The sequence below is a fragment of the Lagopus muta genome, chromosome 3 (assembly GCF_023343835.1).
Source record: "Lagopus muta isolate bLagMut1 chromosome 3, bLagMut1 primary, whole genome shotgun sequence".
Classification (NCBI taxonomy): domain Eukaryota; kingdom Metazoa; phylum Chordata; class Aves; order Galliformes; family Phasianidae; genus Lagopus; species Lagopus muta.
In genome coordinates this window covers 41,804,918-41,823,232 of record NC_064435.1, presented here as the reverse complement: position 1 = coordinate 41,823,232, position 18,315 = coordinate 41,804,918, and the positions used below count along the sequence as shown (strand labels likewise).

Here is an 18,315-nt window from a genome sequence, read left to right as displayed (position 1 = left end):
AGAGTGAGCGAACAACTGCTTGGTGCTTAGCTGCCTGCTGGGTTAAACCACAACATGTTGCAAAACAGATGCTTAAGGAAAACTCCACTGATGTTCGGAGTTCCCCACACAAAATAACCTCCCTGCTATGGCAGGCTGCTTAGTTGGGTGGTTATGCTCAGCCCTTTCCATGACTACTAACAAGATCTAGAGCAGCCTGGAAGCCAAACATGCAGTTCCTAAGGCACTCTGTCAGGAACTAAAGCACTTTTCTAGGGGAATTTGATTACAGTTGAACAGTTGCTGCTAACACTAATTTCAGTCCCCTTTGGAAAGACTACTGTGTGAAGACCATTACAGCCAGATCTTTTGCCCATACAGTGGGCAGTCCCTTAAGCATTTAGGCCTTGGTAGTCTTGTTCTGGAGAATGAAAGATCATGGTTTATTATGGTGAAATTGCCTCTAATTGAAGTTCAAATAGTTTTGTGTTCTGTTGGCAATTAATGTAGCCCATAGTTTCAAGAAATGGAGCAAAGCAAAAATGTAAATGATAGCCCTCCACTGAGCAGCCTGGAGGGCTAAGAACATTCTCAGCCCTGCTAACCTCTTCACTAGATCCTTAGTGAGCATCAGGCCTTGTCATCTTGTGAGCTGGAAACAGAATTCTAAAGACAGTTTCTTCTGTGGTCCCATCTCCTTTATGCATCGCTTTTCCCTTTCAGTAAGGCTACTGTCATTTAAACCTCCCAGCTTACATGCAATCTCTGCTCACCTTGGCATTACAGTGACAGCAACTCTTGTTGCAGGCTCACTTGTGACACTACCTTTCCCCTGCATTTTGTTATTGTACTCTGGCAGCAACAATCAACTTCTGTAGCTGGTATGGTCTGCAGACACAGAGAGCTCCCTTCTGCCCCTCCATCCCCTACCAAACCTGATTTCAAGCTCCCATTTCAACCTCTCTGTCCTCCACAATGTTGCACTGTACTCCAGTTGTTTTGTCACTTGTGCACTCCAACCCTCCCACACTGCATTTTACCAAGCCAGAGGGCACCAGCAGACAATGGTCTGCATTACCCAATGTTCCTGCATCACATTCTCATCCTGTTATCACCTCTCTTTCCCACTGCTCCAGCAGCAAGAAGAGGCCAGTAATTGCAAACTAGTGGAACACGGCATCCCGGTGCACGAATCCGGCCTTGCCTGGGCAACACCATTCTCCTGCATTCATATGTGGATTACCAGATTCTTAAATTTCTACATGTATGTGGATAGTTTAATGCCCTAACTACCTAACACCACACATTTCAGCCTCCAGAATGACCAGATCTTCCCCTCTTCTCACTTTCTTGTTTATCTCTGGTCAGAATTGGCTTCTCTTCATATTGTTTTCAAATTGGTCAAGCAGCAATTCCAACACAGTATTAATGTAACACACCCTGAAACCTGCAGCCCTCCTGAACCTGTGTGGTGGGCAAGATGGCACACCTGAATGCATGCTCAAGATAAATGCTGTAGCTACAGAAAACTCTTCATTGTTTTCATAAGCAGTTGGAAATATCCATGAAAGCTGAATAGAAAAAATAACCTTACAAATGCAGGTAGAATCACAGAATGGTGTAGGCTGGAAGGGAGCTTAAAAGCCCATCCAGTCCCAAGCCCCTGCCTTGAACAGGGCTGCCATCCACAAGAGCAGGCTGCCCCATCCACCCTGGCCTAGCAGATGGGGCATCCAAGGATGGCAGCTGTGCCAGTGCCTCACAGCACTCTGAGCGATGCGTTTCTGCCTAACATCTAACCTAGATCTCCCATCTTTTATTTTAAAGCCATTCCCCTTCGTCCTATCGCTATCAGGTTCTGTAAGCAGTCAGTTCCCCTCCTGCTTATACGCACCCTTCAAGTACTGGAAGGCTTCAATGAGGTCTCTCCAGAGCCTTATCTTCTCCAGGCTGAACAGCCTCAGCTCTCTCAGCCTATTCCCATAGAGGGTTGTTCCATCCCTTGGATCATTTGTATGGCCCTTGTCTAGACATGCTCCAACAGTTCCACGTCTCTCCTGCACTGGGAGCCCCAGGCCTGGATGCAGTACTCCAGATGGGACCTCACAAGGGCACAGTAGTTGGGTCAATCCCCTCCCTCTCCCTGCTGTCACCCCTCTTTTGGTGCAGCCCAGGACACACTTCACACTTTGCCTTCTGGGCTGTAAGAGCCACTGCTGGCTCATATGTCTGACTTTTCATGCACCAGCACCCCTAAGTCCTTTTTCACAGGGCTGCTCCCAATGAGAACAAATATTGTTTTAAATACTCTCCAATGCACTCCTAATGCAGACAGGCATCTCTTATTGCTAGGTGTGACAGTGAATGGAGATGCAAGACTGCTTCAGTGAATGGTGTTGCATTTGCCCCCCCTTGCACAGCTGAGTGTGTGCTTGGCCAACACAGCTCACCCCCACGGCATACCTGAGCAGAAGGAGGGGACGGGTCGGTCACAGACCTTCTGCACCAGGGAGGTAAGCGCGCAGTAACAGCGGAGGCTTTGGAAGCCGGCTGCCCCATGTGTCCAGGGGGCTGCTCGCAAGGATACCTACTGCTCTTGAGGAGAGCCACGGTAAGGCTGAGCATGCACAGAGCCGCTGACATCCGCAGGAACGAAACGCAGCGGAAAGGTTCTGACTTTGGGTTAATAGGTGCATCTCCTCGGCTCAACGTGCCGCTGTGCTGCACTGCGTGGCGCAGAGGTGCGAGCTCCCTCCGCATCCTGCAGCGGACCCACGGTGGCGGAGCTCAGGGCGGCAGCGCAGCCCGCGGAGCAGCAGCCCCCGGCGGCTCCGAGCCCGCTGCCGTCAACGCGGTGCCCCCCGCCCTCAGATCCCGCGGAGGGAGCGCTCCGCCCGGCCCCGCCCCCTCCGCCCCTCGCCGGGATAAAGGGTGACGTCATCCCTCCCGCTCGGCCCCGCCGCCGCTCCCCTGGCCTGGCCGCCGCCCCGGGACGGTCGGCGGGCTGCTCCCGACCCCCGCCACCCGCACGGCTCCGACCGCGGGACGCGGGGCCGCGTTCCCCGGACCGCCGCCAGCCGCCGCGCCCCTGCCCCACACCCACGACGTCATCCCCCCGCCCCCCGGTGCTGGCGGGCGCGCGGCCCCGAGGGGGGGCTCCGCAGCCGGGCAGCGGCGTCGCGACGGCTTCGTACTCGGCAAGGCGCCGGCGCAGAGGCTCCGCGCCGGCGCGGTAGGACTGGCGCGCATGCGCAGCGAGGGGGCGGGCGCGGCGGGCGGGCGGCGGGGCAGCTCCTGCGCTGACACCTGCAGCATGTGCCAGGAGCTGCAGCGGCAGCGGCCGCCTCTGCCTCTGCGCGGCGCGGCCGCCCCGCTCCGGCGCCGTGCGCGGCGGCGGCGGCGGAGCTCCTGCTCTCGGCATCCCTCCCGCCCGGCGCCGCGTGCCGGCGGCGCGCCGTGACCTTATCGAGCGGCGCTACCTCACAGGTACGGAGCGGCTCGCCCCTCCGGGCCGGCGGAGCGCGGGCAGCGGGGCGGCGCCTGTTGCCGCTCACCTGCGTGCGGCTGTCGGCGCCCGGTTCCCTTGCGAGGGGCTCCGGGATCCGGGCGCGGGGCGGCCGCGGTGGGTGGGGGCGTGCGGGGCCGCGAGTGTCCGCTCGCCCTCGGGGTTGGGGACAGCGGGGCTGAGCGGCCGCGGGTGCGTGTGTGCGGCCGTACGGATGTGTGTGACATATCCGTGTGCCTGCGCGCGGTGCGGGCGGCGGGCGGGTCCTCCGTGTCACCGGCTCGCAGCCCGCCGTGCGGCCCCGCAGGAGGGTGGGCGGGGGGAGCGCCCCGTAACGCCCGCCGCGAAGTTGGGTGAGCGGCATCCCGGGCAGCGCTCCCGCCGCCAGGCGTTACGTCGTGTTGGTGGCTGAGGGGACGGGTGAGCCCCGCGTTTATCCGCTGCCTCCGTTCCCAGGCGGGTGGAGGAGTAGGGGTAGTGCTTAGGTAAGATTTAAAGCGTTGGAGGGGGGTACGTGTTGCGTGATGAACCGCGGAGTGCGCCGGTGGGCTCGGAGGTGTGGAAAGGAGAGCTGGAGAAGTGTTCAAGTAGTGCCACAAGCTGAGTATTTCTAGGCGTTAAATACAGCTTGACGTTGGAAGTTCTGTAACTTTCTGTTCACTTCTAAACGCTGCACCTCTGCTCTTCCCCTTTCCGTACTGGTGCAGTCGTACAGTAGTGAGGGGATAAAGGCTTGGAGGCTGTATTTTAACCCTGCCGTGGCTGCAGAGCTGTTTTCCTTACTTTTATCCCTGTGCGGTGTAGCCTCTCTCACATATCCACTGCCAGTGAGCGTGCTCACCGCTGGGCACCTATCTGCTGATGGAACGATGGCAACTGGAGAGCAGTGGGTGCTGGGTAGTTGGGTTGTGCTGGCGTCTGGCTGCCCAAGAGTAAGTGAGCGTGAGACAAAAGCCAGCGCCGTGTTGCTGTCAGCTTGTCTTCGTATTTCTTCTACAAGCGATACGCTGCTGACACGTGTTTGGGTTTTACCCTACTGTTAGTGCATGAAGGCTCTCATATCGATTCAAAGTTAATAGCTAATGCACAAAATTGGGCACCTGTGTGCTGTGATGAGAGCAGGTGGGTGACTTATGCATGTTGTGCCTCCCATCAGTGTAATCGTCTTCACAGGCAGCCTTCAGTGTGCTGCTGTGAATGTGCAGCAGTGCCTCAACTATGCCACTTCAACCCTGGTGGACTCGGCTCTCTCTTGGAAGCCCCTCAGACCTTAATGGTGAAAGCGAAGTGTGTGGCTGTGATTGCTGTATGGTGGGGTAATCTGCTGGTTCTACAGTGGAAAACCAGGGAAAAAACCCCACAGAGTACGTCATGGGAAGGTAGTGAATAGTGGTCTGTTAAGGTTTAGAGGAAGGTGAAGGATAGAGTTTTTTGTTTGGCTTTTGGAGACGCAGTGCTGCCTTAATGATTTCCCTCATTTTGCAGCTGTGTGCTGTCACAGAGTGGAGAATAGCTGATCTCCTATCCATTTCATTCAGCTTAAGTTTGTTCAGAGCAGCCTTTAATGGCCAGCACTGATCTAATTCTCATGGCAGGCAAATAATCAGTTATAACTGCACTGAAATCAATGAGTATATACTGACATGAAACTGAGAGGAAAAGTACTTTCATGGTGTTTTATGTTTGTACAGCTGAAAGTCAGAAATAGCTGCCATGAACACAGTGTGTCCTTTCAGACAAAGTAGTTGATGCCACTCTTGGAGTTGCCCAGAAAGTTTCTTTCTCCAGTTTCAGCAGCTTTTGGTGAGGAAAGCAAAATTAGCGATCTTAGAATGAGAACTATTCTTGGGAAATTCTTGTTCCAGTGACTAATCTCCTCTTTCATTCTGTGGTCTTAATCTTAGCTTGCATGTATACACACTATTAGCAATGGGCAAAGACTTCTCTCAAACAGGGGAGCTTGCTTATGTCATCAGGTGTCACAAGGTTGTTTCTAATGACTGTGTTCTAAGCTGTTATTCTTTATATTAGTTGCAGGTGTGTTCCTCTAGGTGTAACAACGAAGTGTAAACGGGAGGTAATGTTACATTGCAGTTAGTTCTGCTGTGCAAATGGGGATTGTAGTGGAGGGGCAAATTGTTGTTGAAGGGAGGCCTTGCATGGACTGCAGGTCTTGTTTACCATGGAGAGAGGATTCTTGGGAATGTGCAGCCTGAGGGCACAAAGCCGATGTGATGAAGGGATGAGTTGGACCTCAGACTGTGGCTTTGATGTTGTGTTGTATTCGCATTCTGGCTGTGCTCCATTCATTGAGCACTTCACAAGTGAAAAACTCACAGACAGCGGGATGCCTTTTCTTTACAGAGCTTATCCTGCCCCTTTACTGAGGTGCAGAGCTGTTGGTTGCTTTTGTAGGGGGAACTGCGGTGCATGAACTTGCCGAGGAAATCAGGTCTGCCAAGCAACACAGGTTCATTTCCTGCATTGTCTCCAATCCAATAGTAGTATGACCTCATACTTCTATTTTCACTTTCTGCATTGTAGATTTGCGTCAGCATTTTTGGAGTCTGAAAGTGGATCAGGAGTAGAGGAGTAAGAACAGCATTGCACCTTCATACATTCCAGTGTCTGCTTGTGCCAAATTACTTCTATGGGCGTTGCTGTGGACTGACGTCTTTGTTTCTGTTTCCAGAGGAAAACAATGTTATTTCTAAATTAAGGAAAATGAAGTTTCTTAGAGGCAGCAGCCTCGAATATGTTACACAGCGAGAGCTAAGACTGCTTGCTCAGCTGTTTGCAGGAACAAAACAAAGCCTTATGTCAAAGGTGTCTTCAGTTCGGCACTTACTCTGAGCTTCCTTGAATGGTAATCGTTAATAACATCATCTTCTCAACCTAACAGAGCGTGAAAATTCCTTCATTTATAATCATTTAGGAGCATGCTTGAAATTCTGTCCACTGACACAAACAGCACAAGAGCTGTGCTGTTGCTGAAAGCTGTTGGGATGGGGGAGGGCAGGTTGGGCAAGGAGGTGGCAAAGGTGTGGAGTAGCCATAATGGGCTGGAAGAGTGTAATGCAGTGTCTGTCTCTCCGACTTCATTACAGAAGCGGCTGGAGAGAGTATGTTGGAAAAAAGACATGAGGTTTCTGTATGAAATGTGTAGCAGAACTGTATTGATCTGTATATTTTTATATCTCTCAAATGTAACCAGTCACCATTTTGTGACCACCACAGGCATTTGCACTGCTTTGGGAGAGGGCGTTAACGGTCTTGCAGAAATAAAAAGAAGTGTTCTCACATTGCCTTATATTTGGAAACTCCTATATGGAAAACATGTCGGAAGGGTGTGGCAGTTCAGGTTTAAATCCCCTCAAATTCTGATTGAGCATAAGCACTTCATTTGTTTTTAAAGTAGCAGGTGCACCTATTGTATTCTCTAAATGTACATGTTCTAGAATGTCTCATGTGGAGGGCTAAAACCCAATACCAACGTGGATTGCTGAGCAGTCTAAGCAGTTGAGATGAAATGCAAAGCCACTTGCAAAAACTTGGAAATGTCAGTGGACTTTGTGTCCTGGAGTGGAGATCAACAAGCCTGAGACCGGTTGCACTGATGGAGAAAGTGATACTGAAACTAGGAAGCTCCAGAGAAAAAAAAAAACATCTCAAATGTAGAGATGCAGAGATCTAAGAAAAACTTTCAAATACACTTTGTTTGGGTTCAGTTACTGTAGATCTGGAACATCATGAAGTTTCAAGCTGATATCGTGCCCCCTTGAAATCAGCAGAAGCAGGGTTTTCCCCAATATTTAGGATAATCATGGCTGAAATGCATGGGGCCAGATCCTTTTCTCATTTATGATGGCATAAATCCAGACCTGGTGTATTTTCCTCCTCACAGTGAAGCGAAAGAGATCACAGCAACTCTACTACCTATCTGCAGCATATCTGCAGTTTCTGCTGGAGAGTATGCTTGTTCCGTTGTTCAGAACCATTACTGTTAATTGTCTGATGTCATCTCCGTTGGTATCCATTCTATGCTGACAGTGCACGTACTGGTGCGTATGCTGCAAGGACCTGCAGGGAAGTCCTCACCTGCATCTCATATCATACAGAGGCTGCTTTTGTGTATGGATGCTCTGTGTAGCTAGAACGGCTTGTAAAGGGGAATTACAACTTAACAGAGATTACAACTTCACAGAATTCCACCCTGTAATGTACAAAGTACAAAAATAAAGGCTCTTTCCAGTTAAATCCTCTACCAGAATGGTGCCAAGAAGTGAAGTAATCAAATAATTTTTTTGTTGGTGGTGGTGCTTTTAAAATCTTCTTATCTAGAAGAGATGGCAGAAGAGCTGAGCTGGAGCGCCACAAAAATTAAGTATGAGAATCATGGGGAATTTCTTCATGTGGTGGTCTGGATGTCTCTGCTTATTTTATTTAAAATGAAATTCAGACTTCAGAAGCGCGCTTGATTTTCTTCTTTTGTGATGCTGACAAACTGCCTCGGCTTTGTTGTCTAAAAAGGTAGCAGCAATTAAAATGTGATGTGACAGTGACTTCTATAAACTGTTTTTTGATGTAAGAATCATAACGTAAGATTTTTTTGTGACATGATGAAAATTAACAGGGAAAAGGAAGTCTTTCAGTGTTAGCCGCAGCTTTTCTAAAGCTCAGCTGGAACTTCTTCCTGCTGGTCAACTCCACTCGCAGTGGAGTGTGGGATTCAAGGCCCAGCCAACTGGTGAAACTCTTCTATAGAGAAGTTTGACTGTATTGGTTTGAGCAAAAGGCCTTGGGAATTCGTGGGGAATAGAGCAGCTTCCTGCTTTTATGCTGAATTTGCTAGTCATGTGTATGGGCACATAGACCCAGTGAAAAATGAGACCATGTTGAACAGTTCATCTTGGTTTATGCAGAAGAGTGGAACTGGTTTGCACCTCACCTTGGCATCTCACAGAATAGATGAGCTGCTTTCAGTGGCTTTGGCTGCATCCAGAAGGAAGAGCCATATTGAGCAGTTTATGCATCTCAGTTGTGAGAAAATGGTCACTGGAGAAAGGGAAAAAGAGAAGGTAATGTGACGTTTTCTGGAGTGTAATTATTAAAAGATTAAAAACAAAAGTAAAACACAATTCACCTCTGTTTTCAAGTGAAAAACTACAAGGAAAGAAAGATCAGCTTCTATTAGAAATGTAAGAGGGAACCGTGGGAGCATCTTGGTAGTATGGTCTGTCTGGAAAGATGTGAGCTGAGTTTAGGATCTGATGCATGTTGCTCTGATCTTGACCCTTGGTTCTTGGGTAGCTGTAGTTCCTCCCTGGTGTCGGTACCCGCAGGAGCTGTCTTTGTAGGCCATTTGTTTGTGTCCTTATGCCTCACAAAATTGTCCTGTGTAACAGCAATTTGCATCTATTGAGTTTTCTCACAATTGCACTGTTGTACTTGCTTGGTGCCAGAGTGGAAGTTAAATGATGGTTGGCCAGTGCTCAGCTGCAGGATCATTGTCCCCCCCATAATCGCTGCCACAGAGTAGGTCTTGATCGCAGCCTGAAACAGCAGTCAGCTCTCCTCTTTTCTTTCCTCTTTGAAACACTCTTTGCTTTGGCATGCGTGTCAATGAGCGTGGCCATGTGGCGTTCAACACAAACTCCAGCGAGGCTCGCCTCCCTGAAGAAAGCAGAGTTCTTGGCGGCCCACCAAAGCCCATCATGGCTTGACAGCTACGCTTTAATGAAATGGACCTACCAACTTCTCAGCAGGCAGTGTGCCAACCTAACAGATGAACCTGAATGTGGGCAGCCAGCAAAGCAGATATATATGCGTAGATATAGATATTGTACATACAGGCATAAAAAATTGGGATCTTTTCCATTTGGAAAAAGATGTCCAAGTGGAAGACAGCTCTAAATGTAAGAGCCTTTAAAGAGACTTCTTTTGAGGATGGGATGTGCTAGAGTTACTCAGAGGAGGATCTGTGCTTTCCTTGTTACTCTCTGCTTGCTGTTGGGCAGATTATATAATAAACAAAGGAGGCTATTTAGTCTTTTGAATCCAGGCACCCTTGTTATTATCTGCAAGAATGTGGAGAATGACGCTTTACTGCAGCGAATCCCTTTACAAACCTGCTTGAAGCTTGTTTCGGCTCAGATTCTACCAAGATGCTCACTACAGCTTGAGATCAGTGCAAATCTGTGCATTTCATGCTTTTCATTTTGAATTAATTATGGTATGGAAATACTTTGCAGAGCAAAAGTAGTTCAGTTGCACAGAAATCAGTTACAGTACTGAAAGCAACAAAACCTCTGTGGATACCAGCCTGAATGCTTCCAAAATCTGGGCGTGCTTAGCTGGTGAGTAAATGCCAGACCCCTTCTATGGGTTACAGTCAGCTGCCACAGGTGTGCATGCTGAGTAATCATTGCCTGAACTGAATGTCAGTTGCATCTCTGCGGAAGGACCACAGGAAAGCAAAGTGACGTGAATTTGTCTGCAGAGGGATTGGATTGCAGAAGCCTGTGTCTCTTGAGACCTCAGCCTAATGTTATCATGCCAGAGATTTGCCTAGCCTTGCTGTTTAAAGTCACACAGGTACTTGGTTGAAAGTCCAGCTCATGCTGGGAGAGAGCATTAGTGGATTGTGAGATGAATGGTATCACATCCTCAACTGGAAGCTCCTTTCAAAACTCTGAATGGTCTGTGGACATAGTTTTCCTTAAGCTCCACAGGGCAAAACAAGGATCTGTGACTTTTGGCAAAATCCATAACGAGCTCTGAAAGCAGTTTACTTCCTTCAGAGCTGTCTTGATCATCCATATGGTTAGAAATTTGTTGGATTTTTTTTTTTTCCAACTCAGTATAAAAGTAGAGATTTAGCTTTGTGATTCGATTACTGTTGCACTAGACAGATGAGCAGAAGTTCTGGGGGTACGAAATGCCTTTGAATTTAACCTGGAGGCATAGTAACTGCTTGTTTTGACTCCTAGGTGAAGCAGTGCAGTAATCTGTCTTCTGTGTCTGGCTGTGGGGCACTGCAAGTTTGTTCATTTGTAAGCCAGCAGTGCAGATAGGTCTGCAGGGCCAGGTATGGCCTTCTGGCCCAAAGGAGGGGATCAGCTTTTGGTGCGGGCTGACCTGCCTGGCAAGATTGTGCAATTGGGAACGTTTTGAAGGAGGAGCATAATGAGGTAATTTCTTAGGATCTAGATTTCAGAAGACAAAGCTGCTTGCGGTAGGAGTGCTGTGGTATACCTACTGCACGATCATAGAATCGTAGAATGGTTTGGGTTGGAAACGCCCTTTAAGATGATCCAGTTCCAACCCCTGCAGTAGGCAGGGACATGTCTCTCTAGAGCAGGTTGCTCAAAGCCCCATCCAGCCTGGCCTTGAATGCTTACAGGGAGGGGGCATCCACAGCCGCAATGGACAACCTGTTACAGAGTGTCAACATCCCTACAGTAAAGAATTTCTTCCTAATGTCTAGTCTAAATTTAAAAAAGCCAGTATGCTCAGAGTAGCAGGGTCAAGCTGTATCTGTTTATGCCAGCAGATAGGACACTGGTTTCCTTTTCATTGCTGAGTCTGCTGAGGTGGAAATGTATTTGTCCTCAGTTAAGTGCTGGCACTGGGAAGAGGCCACTGAGTTGCTGTATGTTTCAAGTCTGCAGACAGGCACATTGAAAGTTGAACTTCATCACACCCTGCTCTGTATAACCTTTTGCAATGAAAGGTGGTACATACTGTCAGATACCATAATATTAGAGTTATTATTTCTGTGGTTTCTGTTCCTTCAGACAGCTACAAAAGATTTAAAAGCAATCAGTGTTCGTGAAGGTGTCATCAGTCTACTCTAAAAGACACTTCACTAATTTTTGCTTAACCCCTGCTTAAACTAGTCATATGAGACTGATGTTATTATGGATGACTGCATGAAAGTTGTTTGCGCTGTAGAAGATAAATGTTGTACAAGGTTGATAACTTAAGTGCAGCTCATTAGTTCATTTCTCTGCATCATGGGCTAGGCAGTCCTCCTTATGGAGAAAATACATTTTGAAGGATATGTTACATTTTATAGAATCTTTGTCCCCTTGTAATGCTTCGCTACATTTCCGAAAGGAATGCTACAATTCTTATGTTCTGGAAGCACCGTATTATGATTACTGCTTGCATTTACACTAAAGTGTTTCTTATCTTCCTTTTAAAAGTAAGCTAGTAGAAAGATAATTATTCCTTTGCAATTTGTGGCTTTTTTTTTTCCTTTCAGTGCATGAAGGCATGTGGTGGGGCATAATAAAACTTTTGATTTGTTGTGAGCAGTCAGATTTTTGATGATGTGCTTGACTATCAGAATAAATGACCGCAGCTTCTTAACCATAAGTTCTATTCCATATAATTAATGTAGTGTTAGTGGACTTAGTGATGCAGTGGGCTACATTACAGTGACTGCGAAGCGTGGAAACCTACCGTATCTTTCTCTCATAAAAAGGCCCTGCCTGTGCTGTAGATCCTATGAAGAATTTTGAGATATTTGAAAGGATAAACCACTGTATAAATTCATGAAGTTCAAAGCAAAAATACCACTTGGGATAAAAAAAAAAAAGGGAGCTTAGCCCAGCAGCAGCTTAACCATAAGTGACAGATCTAGTGCTAAGTCCTGCACCGTCAATGCAAATGCCTCTGTGGTTCACCAAGTAGCCAAATGGAAGGACCAGAAGAAAGACTTTGAGAACTCTGATCTCAGAAGGGCAGGGAGAGGGGGCACCCTTTTGCCAGTAAGTAATGCAGGTTCTCTGGGCAAGGTACAAACAGGGAAGGTTTAAGATGAGTACAACTAGATCTGTCTTCTGTCTTGTATTTCCTGTGAGAATGGCTTTTAAAGGCATTAATATGTATTTGTCAGTATTACTGTGCAAATATTATGCCAGAAATGAAGCTGGGAACTATGTGAGTTGGCAGCACTGTTATTGTAACACAGGGATAGATTACACCAGGCCTGAAAGATACCTTTGAGGACTGAGACTCGCTAAGTCTCATTAGATGTGAGGGTTCTTCCCTCTGTGCCATATAATGACATGAACGTTGGATCAAAGTTGATCAGTGTCAGGCCATGAGGGCAGCCCAAAGTTCAGCAAAAAGTCTGGTTTAGAGGTGACACTTCCTTCTGTCATCTCTGTGCGTATCCTAGACCCAACTGCTTTTATTATTTCTCGCCATCCCATGCCCTCCTAGCTCTACAGAGACTCAGCCCAGCCACTTCTGATGCTGGCCTCCCTTCTTCTTCCCCAGCACAGAGATGCTCACTCCTATGCAACCTCAAGCTCTGTCTGCCCATGGAGCTTGGGTGGAAGTAGCCCTCCTGTTTCAGCTATTGCTGCATATTGACCATACATGCAAATAATCTCTGTAAATAATTTGCACTGTTTGTCCTGCAGAACAGCGAAGCCTTTGTGGCTATGGCAGACTGCTGTTGCCTCAGGAGATGTGTGGGGACAGCTTTAACAGCTGCCCAGGGAAGGGACACAGCAGCATCTCAGCAGCTGCATTGGTACTGGATGCTGTTCCAGAGCTTACTGCCTTCATGTCAGACAGCATCAACATTTGGAAGGTAGGAAATTGTGTTGTGTCCAGAACACCTTGCTGTTAAATGAGATATGAACATGCAGCAGCGAGTGCTCTCCTTGAAAATATGTCTGAGACTGTAGTCACTGCTAAGGCATACAGACTTGTTGGAGGCTGTGTTGTGGCCTCTGGGCCTTTGCTGGCTACCATAGGCATAGAAATGGCTTGCATTGCTTTTGGTGCACCGCCTCTGTAGTGAAGTTAGAGTATAGATTAAAGGTGCTCCCTTTTTCCCCATGGTTTTGGTTTTAAGAAGGCTGGAGCTGTGTATTCTAAGCAGTTGTGGGAGCTTTAGTGACAGCTGTTTTGCTTGAGAGCCTGTATCTGTCAGTGCCTGTAACATGATTTGATGTAATCCTTTGGATTTCCTCATGCCTAAGAAAGCTGCAGTCTTTCTTGCCTACCAAACCACATTTAACAGCTGAGATTTTAGCAGTGAGTATTTCTAAAGTCTACCATTTTGCATGTACTCTGATGATCTACTGTTTATGTATTTTTAATACCTCTCACTTTAGTCTAAATAGCCAGTTAAGGATGTAGCTTTGGAAAATAAAAAAAAATATGGGGAAGAAAAAGAGCAGGAGTAAAATATCACTAGCAGAAACCTTAGTAGTCTCATTTTCTCTTTACTGTTTGTTGCTCAAAACTGAGCAAAAATATTTAAAATCCCAAGTTGTCTCTTCTGACAGACTTTATGCTTATGAGTCAATCTCATCTTACTATTCAGCTGCTGAGATTTGTCCTTGAAACCCAAATTTCCCATACTTCACGGACATGCATTTAGCAAGACCTTGAGATTGTGCAATAGAGGGAGAGATGAAAGCTGCTGCCAAATGTAGCAGCTGGGCCTGGTTGTCTGGAGCTGACCAGAAGCATGTGGCTTTCCTGCAGGTTGAGAGCAGTGGCACTGCTGCCCTGCATGTTGGGAAAGGCAGACTTAGCACAGAGCAGGGTGCAGGGCTGACATTCCTTTGACATTGGCAAGAAAGTCGTCACTGTTGTCACGTTTTGTTTGCCCAGAAGGCTTCACTTTTATTTCAGGCAGAGATAATTGAAAGGAAGCATACTGTATATACTGGTGCCATGGGTCTTGTGCTACACTGACCCTCTCAAAATGCAAGAAGGGAGAGCGGGGATTACAGCACCTGATTATAAGGCATCCAAGTCCCAGGCAGATGAATTTGTTATATATATGTATATTTTTATATATGTATTTATATATATTTATATATATATATATATTTATATATGAACATCATGCCACTGGTGCTGTGATTTACACCCCAATTAATTGATATCAACACATTTATCTTTGCTAAGCTACAGACAGATAAACTCAACTCATCAGATCCAAACTCATCTGATCCAAAACTGTCAGCATCCATTGGGATGATTCTCGTGGATGTCTGGGAGGTAGAGAAAAGTGTTTGATTTTAGTGTTCCTTTGTTTGCTTTTCTTTTTAGCAACTTCATTCTGTGAATTGACAGCAAGTGTTGGCTTTTGTAGTTAGCTCTTTGTGGATCTGTCTCCATTGGAGAGCTGACTACAAGATACTGAGCCAGTTTACATTTTTCTGGTGGACTTGGAATGCAGAAATCAAGAAGAATGTGTTGCTTTGCCCCAGACCAGAAGGAGAGGTGTTCCTTTTGACACTTTGTCTTTGGCAGCCACACGAGTGAAGCTCGTCTGCTTGGCTAAATCTATAGAATCTTTTAACCAGGGGTCAGAAATTTATTAAGAGTATTTTTTTTATGCTTTACTTCATACTTCTGCCTGTGTTTGTCTAGAACTTAGCGCAGTTCCTTATCAATCACAAGAGCAATTTCTGAAATATTAAATGTTTTTTAAACAGAAGCTCCAACATAAACTTATATGCAGTCCTCAAGTATAAAACCATTTGTTAGAATATGTTGTGTCATTACAAGAGCAGTTAGACTGAAATCTTAGAGCGTTCAGAGGACCTTTACTGCTTTCTAATGAGAAAATTCTCCCTTGTTTTGAAAGAGCTGAGTGTTTGATGAGACTTTGGAAAATGGCAGCATCTTCTTGCATGCTATGCACACATCACCACTAGTGTCACTAAGATAGTGAGATGTTTAAGTGGTTTTTGATATATCAAACTCTGCTCCATGCTGTCTGTGCATCTGTATTAACTGTTTTCTTAATTATTGTATTTTTCTACTTGGCAAATTCTCAGCAGAAGCACCTACAGCAGTTGCTTCTAAAAATGCAGCATTTGTAAGTGGTAACTTGTTCTGTTACTTTTTGTTTATTCTGTATTTATTCTGTGTTCAAACTCTATTTTTAAATCTCCTTTTCAAAAAGAAAATGCATGGAACACCTATCGAGAAGTACAGCAGAAAGCTACCATGGTGCAGGAGGCCTCTTTAGAGCATCATCTATGCCTCCTCATGCAAAAGAACTGTGTAATGCACAGCGTAAGCAGTGGAGTTGTATCTTCATGAACTCATGTTGTTTCACTGAACTTCTTAGAGAATCTGCTCTGACTCTGTGTTCCCTGTGAAACACCCAGCACAAACAGCTGGAGCAAGATCAAACTACATGTGCATCAGAGAAGGGAAGTAAATGTCTGAATAGACAAAAACATACATGTGTGCAAAGGCAGGATGACTTCTTAGCGTTTTAGAATGTAGAGAGAATAGCATTTTAGAATATGTAGAGAGAGATTTTAGAATATAGAGATAGAAGGAGATGATGGTAATGCAAAAAAACCACACCAGTAATCAATTTCAGGGAAGCTTATGAAATTACTCTGTATTACAAAAAATAACCAGAAGGTGAAAGTACTAAGAACATGCATTGAGGTGATGAGAAGCTCTTTCAAGTGGACTGGAATTCACGTCTGCATGAATCCTTGTTTTAGGAAGGGAGAATATTTACAGTGTTGGGAATTGTTCTGTTCATCTTGGTGATCTGACTGACGTTGAATTTGTTTCCCACTTGTAATATGAGTAATATTCAGGCATCTCTTCTCTCACTGCTGGACTTCAAGTCCTAAAGAGGTGTGAGTTTATTGTTTTATTTACCAACCAAGTGGAATTGTCTCCTTTGATATTTACCTGCTGCATCTCTCAGCATGTTGGCCACCATTGCATGTAATGATTTGGTTTTGTCAGATTTAGATGTATATAGTGAGTGTCAAATAACAAATGTTTCTGTCAATTCCCTTTCTTTATAATGTTGTCAACATAAGTAGAAACAAATGACATCTTGGAGACTTTGGGAGCAGATACGAGTGGTGATTTCCAATGGCAGTCTCTGCATACAGTCCTATCTGCTTTAGCACGAGTCAAATGCCAAGTTAGCCTCTGGTTACAGAGAGAAGGCTTCTCTGGCTGAAAAATGATAATTTGTGACTTTGCATATTTAATCCAATGTTTCATCCACTTATTTTCTGTTTTCTCAGTACTTCAGATGATGAAAAATAGCTGGTGAGCATTTTTTGCTTATTTTTAAGTATTCTTTTGAACTGACAAGACGTGAAATCCTTGGACCAAAGGACAGCATTTATTAGTAGGTTACAAGTGTCTGAAAGTAGAAATGCCAAATGTATTTACCTCAGCCATGATTTTCACTGGCATAATAAGATTTTTTTTTTTTTGCTTTGCTGCAGGACTTTAAGATTACATTGGCTTACTTTGAGCTAAAACAAGATTTGGGATTTGGTTGTAGAACATGCAAGAAGTGACTCGTGGCTGTAGAAAGGCTCTTCGTTTCTCTTTCTGTAAGAAGATATTGGCTGGGTTGGTAGTAAGGAACACAATCCCAACTTAGGTGCTGGTGGCCATCCTGTCTGCACCCTGTACAGCTCCTGAGGAGCCCGGCAGTAATTCTGTTCCTCTTCCCAGAGGCCTGTGCTTTCCTTCCGGGTCCTTTGATGTCCGTCACCACTGGAGATTATGGTGACCAAATGTGCCTGAAGTCAGTGAGCACACTTCCACACGATGCCATGCTGTTGTTAAGCCCCTGCTAGCAACCTTCAGTAATTGCAGCAGAAGCACTCATCAGCTTGTACAGCCTGTACTGAAGGTCACCCACCCCTATGGTATGAGCGCCTAAGTAAGCCCTTGTGTTCCCCTCTGTGGGAGCATCCACAATGGCTGGAGCTTAACTACTATCATTTGATGATTCATTTGCAGTGCTTATTTTCTAAAAATTGCATAGCCTGTTCTCAAAAGCAAAGCAAAGAAAAAAGCAGCTGTTATGAAAAGAGAGGAAGAAAAACTCCACATTGAAAACACAAGAGCTTTAAAGAACCAAACCCACATTATTAGGGTAGGAAAAAAAACAACAATTTGCTATATCTTATCTTTGAAAAAGATCAGAAATAGAGTTATATTCTACACAATTAGCAGAAACACTTGTGAGTCTTAAGAACATATGGATTTGGATTTGGTACTTCACGGCATTTCTTACTTTAGTGAGTTTCCTAGAGAATAGGATAAGGAATTTTCCCCTGTTTTAGAAAGATACGGTATTATTTTCAGTACTACTGAATTTGAGGGTATGTATATATACTTCAGGGCACTGAAGTAAATGCACTGCTTTTTAAGTGTAGGAGGCATCATTACTGACCAATCTAAGTGTGGTTGTTGTGTCACTGAATATGCAGACTGATTTTGTTATGCTTCCTTTTATTGTGGCATAGTTTATACAGGAATTGATTCAAAAAGCAGAGTATGGCTGCTCTTTGTATGTACGGCTGAAAGAAATTAAAAATACATTTTCAGTACTGTGTAAAGCTTTGCATTATACTGACCAGCAAAAAACTACAGCTGAAACTGAGGCTTCCCATTAAGGAATTTCTTAAAATTTGTTCTAGAAATTCATAATAGAAATGAATAGAAATTTTAACATTTCCAAATTCAATGCTTTCTTTCACCTCACTCTGAACTTTTTTTCTGCCTGAAAATGAAGAACTACTCTTCCTCCTCCTCATTTCTCCCAGTAAGCCTGCTCAGTCCAGAGATACAGCTGTCTCGATGTATCAGAAGCATGCAGCTTCTGTACCCAGTGGGGAACTTGTGGTTAATGCTGAGAAGATGCACTGTTCCAAACCAGCCCTGTGGTTCACTCGACAAGGCACCAAAATTAGAAGTCCAGAGTGGTGCTTCAGATAACACAGCTTATCCCAATACAAAATAGTCTGCTCTGAATGTGATATATTTTCCTGTGTGAATCAAACCTG

At 45.6% G+C, this 18,315-nt stretch overlaps 1 protein-coding gene and 1 long non-coding RNA gene across 2 annotated transcripts in view; one reads left to right on the top strand and one right to left on the bottom strand.

Moving 5' to 3' along the window:
* The window catches only part of LOC125690755 (uncharacterized), a 64,588-nt gene extending 61,965 nt beyond the window's left edge, over nt 1-2,623 (bottom strand). The window contains exon 1 of the long non-coding RNA XR_007375772.1: nt 2,443-2,623. This is a non-coding gene — a long non-coding RNA (uncharacterized LOC125690755). The remainder of the gene's footprint in view (nt 1-2,442) is intronic.
* A 727-nt stretch (nt 2,624-3,350) lies between these two features.
* The window catches only part of DTNA (dystrobrevin alpha), a 210,664-nt gene continuing 195,699 nt past the window's right edge, over nt 3,351-18,315 (top strand). The window contains exon 1 of the mRNA XM_048939440.1: nt 3,351-3,465. The gene's annotated coding sequence lies outside the window, so the exon portion shown is untranslated. The remainder of the gene's footprint in view (nt 3,466-18,315) is intronic.